This window comes from Myotis brandtii, unplaced genomic scaffold, assembly GCF_000412655.1.
Source record: "Myotis brandtii unplaced genomic scaffold, ASM41265v1 scaffold810, whole genome shotgun sequence".
NCBI classification, from domain to species: domain Eukaryota; kingdom Metazoa; phylum Chordata; class Mammalia; order Chiroptera; family Vespertilionidae; genus Myotis; species Myotis brandtii.
Window position 1 is genome coordinate 1,044,301 of NW_005371274.1, and position 5,195 is coordinate 1,049,495.

Below are 5,195 nucleotides of genomic sequence, written 5' to 3' on the forward strand. Positions count from 1 at the left end.
CACAGGTACCTAGTGTGAGCACTAGGGGCCCGGTCGGTGGAGGCAAGCCCATTGGCTGTCCCCGGCCGCGCAGGTGTTGGAACAAGGTCAGCCAACCAGGCTGCCTCCCAGAAAACAAATCCACGCTCTGAAAGGCCCGCGGGCTCCCTCTAGAGCGCGGTAGGGATGTGGATCGCCGGGTGGGTGGAAATTGAGGGGATTTGGGGGGAGTTAGACTATTGGTGTCCACCGGTGGGAGGCCGGGACCCAGACGGAAGTATCAACCCTGGGGAAGCTAGCTGCCCTTCAAGGAGCAAGGTGGATATGGGACAGGCCATGGCAAAACAACTCCCATTTAAAAAACAGCAACCCGCATATACATGTCCTACAGCCGTGGTCAGTGTACTTCAGTCATTATTTGTAAGACGAGACTTTTTGCCCTGATGGCTTTATGGTATTTTGCATCCAAGAGCAACCTAATTAATAATTGTTATGGCAAAAAATAAAATAAAATAATAATTGTTATGGCCCAGTCGGTGTGGCTCAGTGGTTGAGCCTCGACCCATGAACCAAGAGGTCACTGGTTCGATTCCCGGTCAGGGCACATGCCTGGGTTGTGGGCTCGATCCCCAGTAGGTAGAAGGCAGCTGATCCGTGATGTTTCTCTCTCTCTCTCTCTCTCTCCCTATCCCTTCCTCTCTCTCTAAAAATCAATAAAAACATTTTTTTAAAATAATAATTGTTATGAATCTGACTTTGTATTGCATTATTTTACGGGGTCTTTAGGGAAGAGTGTGATTAGGGATGGTGACTCCCTTGCTTATGTGGTTTAGGTTTCTGATGTGGTGGTAGACAGACTGCAGCCAAAAGCTGCTCTGAATCCTATTATTGCTACAAATGGGAATTAGGAGAAGGGTTCTTTAATCAAGTGGATGATGCCTCAAAGAGGTAGAGGTGATCTTTTCTACAATAGGGTTTCAGCTAAAGGCAAACCTTGGGTGGATGAAAACTGAGGAACTGGAGATAAGGGCTCCTAGTGAAATGCAAGGTAAAATTGCACCACATTACATTTTAGCCCCAACCCACCTGTATTAGTTTCTTGTAGCTGCCATAACAAATTACCACAAACATGGTGGCTTAAAACAACAGAAATGTATTGTCTCACAGTCTGAAGGCCAGAATCCCCAAAGCAAGATGTCAGGGCCACAGTCCCTACAGGACTTTTCAGCTTCTGGTAGATGCCAGCTTCCTTGACTTGTGGGCACATCAATCTCTGCCTCCATCTTGACGTTGCCTTCTCTTCTGCATGTCTTTTTTAATTCTGTCTTTTACAAGGACATTTGTCATTGGATTTAAGGCACATCCAGGTAATCTAGAATGATCTTATCTCATCCTAAACTCAATTACATCTGCAAAGACCTGTTTTCCAAACAATGTAACACAAGTTCCTGGGATTAGGATGTGAACATATCTTTTGGTGGGCCACCACTCAACCCACTAACGACCCCACTTTTCCAGCCTCTACCCCCACCCTCTACTCACTCCAATTTACGAAGCTATCACAGCTAATTGATTATCATAACAATCCTAACTTGTCAGTGCTCTATCAATTTTTAAGACCTATTGAAATGGCATTGCTTTGCCCCGACAGCGTGGCTCAGTGGTTGAGCCTCGACCTATGAACCAGGAGGCCACAGAGGTCATGGTTTGATTCCCAGTCAGGTATATGCCCAGGTTGTGGGCTGTGTGGGAGGTAGCCAATCCATGATTCTCTCTCATCATTGATGTTTCTATCTCTTTTTCCCACTCCTTTCCTCTCTCTGAAATCAATAAAAATAAAATTAAATAAATGGCCTTGCCCTAGTTGGTTTGGCTCAGTGGATAGAGCATCGGCCTGCAGACTGAAGGGTCCTGGGTTCGATTCCCGTCAAGGGCACATGCCCGGGTTGTGGGCTTGATCCCCAGTAGTGGGTGTGCAGGAGACAGCCAATCAATGATTCTCATCATTGATGTTTCTTCCTCTCTGAAATCAATAAAAATATATTTTTTAAAAAAACATCAAAAGCATTCTGTGAAAATTGGCTTTACCAAATATACAATAAAAAGTATTTTTTTAAAAAGAGAAATATTGCAGCTTCATCTTGAACTTTCCTGCACCATATATAGAATCAGCTATTTCCCCAAAGGAACTCTGAATTTAGGCATTCTGCATGCTTATTGCTCCTGGGTTGTCATACTTTCATGCCTTTTTGGTGAACATGGTTTGGAAATATTTATTTTTTATAAGAAAAGAATAAAAAGTCATGAGTTCTGGCCCTAGCTGATTTGACTCAGTGGTTAGAGTGTTGGCTCTCGGACTGAAGGGTTTCAGGTTGGATTCTGGTCAAGAGCACGCACCTCAGTTGCAGGTTGGATCTCTGGCCCCTGTTGGGGCGTGTGTGGGAGGCAACTAATCAATGTGTCTCTCTCACATCGATGCTTCTCTCTTTCTCTGTCTCTTCTGCTTGCCCCCACCCTCTCTAAAAACTAACAGAAAAAAATATATTCCGGTGAGGATTAACAAAACAAAAAAGGGAAGGGAAGGGAAGAGAAGAAGGAAGAAAGAAAGAAAAATAAATGGCCTTTATAAAACTTATCCTTATTTCCATTTCTCACATACCCCAATGTAAGTAACCACTCTCTGATCAGAGCTACCAGAGTAGTTTGCCACTCAAAAGGCACTTATTTGGATTTTAACTTTTCATACTTGTAAGAAGCAGTAGATTAGGTCATTTTTTTAAATATGATTTTTTATTTGTTTGTTTTTGTTAATCTTCAACCTGGGATATTTTTCCATTGATTTTTTAGAGACACTGGAAGAGAGAGGGAAAGACAGAGAGAAACTTCAATTGGTTGCCTCCTGCACATCCCTGACCAGGGCCCAGGCCAGGGAGGAGCCTGCAACTAAGGTATGTGCCCTTAACCAGAATTGAACCCGGGACCCTTTGGTCTGCTGGCCGGACACTCTATCTACTGAGCCAAACTGGCTAGGGCTTAAACAGAGAGAGAAACATCGATCCGGCTGTCTCTTGCACACCTCCTGCTGGGGATCAAGCCTGCAACCCTGGCCTGTGCCGGGATCGGGAATCAGACTGGAGACCTCTCCAATCAAACTTCTGGTGCATGGGACAACGCTCAACCAAACGGCACTGGCCAGGGCGTTAGTCATTTTTGTATATCACCTGGCAGCAAGCACAGTGCTTAGTTAAATTAATGCTTGTCAAATATATGTTTGCTAAATCTGATTTTTGTTTGTTTTTGTTAATCTTCAACCTGGGATATTTTTCCATTGATTTTTTAGAGACACTGGAAGAGAGAGGGAAAGACAGAGAGAAACTTCAATTGGTTGCCTCCTGCACGTCCTTGACCAGGGCCTAGGCCAGGGAGGAGCCTGCAACTAAGGTATGTGCCCTTAACCAGAATTGAACCTGGGACCCTTTGGTCTGCTGGCCGGACACTCTATCCACTGAGCCAAACTGGCTAGGGCTTAAACAGAGAGAGAAACATCGATCCGGCTGTCTCTTGCACACCTCCTGCTGGGGATCAAGCCTGCAACCCTGGCCTGTGCCGGGATCGGGAATCAGACTGGAGACCTCTCCAATCAAACTTCTGGTGCATGGGACAACGCTCAACCAAACGGCACTGGCCAGGGCGTTAGTCATTTTTGTATATCACCTGGCAGCAAGCACAGTGCTTAGTTTAATGCTTGTCAAATATATGTTTGCTAAATCTGATTACACCTGAAAATGTAACTACCATTTATAGAAAATACAGGGGACAATAATTAAATCACATTTTAAGGATACAAGCCGCAAAATTAGAACGTTTGAAAAACTATAGAACAAATGACCCTATTTCTTTAACAAATAAATTGCAAAATAAAAAAGAAAGGAGTGCCAGGCTGGTGTGGCTCAGTTGGCTGAGTGCTGTTCCATGCACCAAGAGATCACTGGTTCCATTCCCAGTAAGGGCACATGCCTGGGTTGCAGGCTCAATCCCCAGGACAGGGTGTGCAAGAGGCAGTCAATCAATGTCTCATTGATGTTTCTCTCTCTCCCTCTCCCTTCCTCTCTCTAAAATATAAAAAAAGCATATTCTTAAATATATATATATATATACTTTAAAAAGAAGAAAAAAAGGAGAAGCCTACAGATTAAAGGGGACTTAGAATTGACAAGCTATGACAAGATGTTTATAAAATTTTATATGAAAAAGGTCAGGAAGACCCAAGCCAATCTGGAAGAAAAATCTAGAATACTTACACTACCAAATATTATTATTATTACGCTATAGTAACTGAGATAATATTATTATGGCCTGAGAGCAAAGAGGCCGTGTTAAACTGGTAGTATCTATTAAATCTGCATATAAGCATACACTATGACCCAGCAATTCCATTTCTACCTATATACCCAACAGAACTAGAATGCAAAATAACAAAAGATACATATTAGCCAAATGAAATGTTTGGTTCTTGTTTGAATCCTGATTTGAACAAACCCATTGTGGAAAAGAAACATGAGACAATCAGAAAAGTAAAAGCACTGACTAGGTATTTATGACATTTTATGTTAATTTGGGGGTATGTTCATGGCTGTGGCTTTTTTTAAAGAGTCCTTTGAGATATATGCTGAAATAATATGATGCCTAGGATTTGGTTCAGAATAATTCTGTGGACGATCAGGGAAGAAGGGGAAGTATAGATAAAACAGTATTGGCCATGAACTGGTAATTATTGAAGCTGGGTAATAGATGCCTGGGGAATTTATTATTCTAGTCTCTTTGCTTTAGTATATGTTTGAAAATTTCCATGATAAAAAGTTTCATAATGTTTGTTTTAAGTACAGTGCTATGGTAATGAAATACCTAAAAGCAACATGAATTTTTAAGAATGTTTATAGATAAGTGATTTATTAATTATAAATTATTTAAAGCTCTCCTAAATGATTCATACTTGCTAGTCCTTAAAAGTCAGTTTGAGGTACTTTATGAACAGTACTTGAAATATTGATGTAAAAATTGATAATATTTTCCACCCTTAAGACTATTCTTGATTTGTCCACTTAACAAATACGGCCCCATGCCTTGCTTTAGTCAGGAGTGGGGAAATTTTTTTCTGCCAGGGGCCATTTGGATCATTCGAGGGCCACACAAAATTATCAACTTAAAAATTAGCC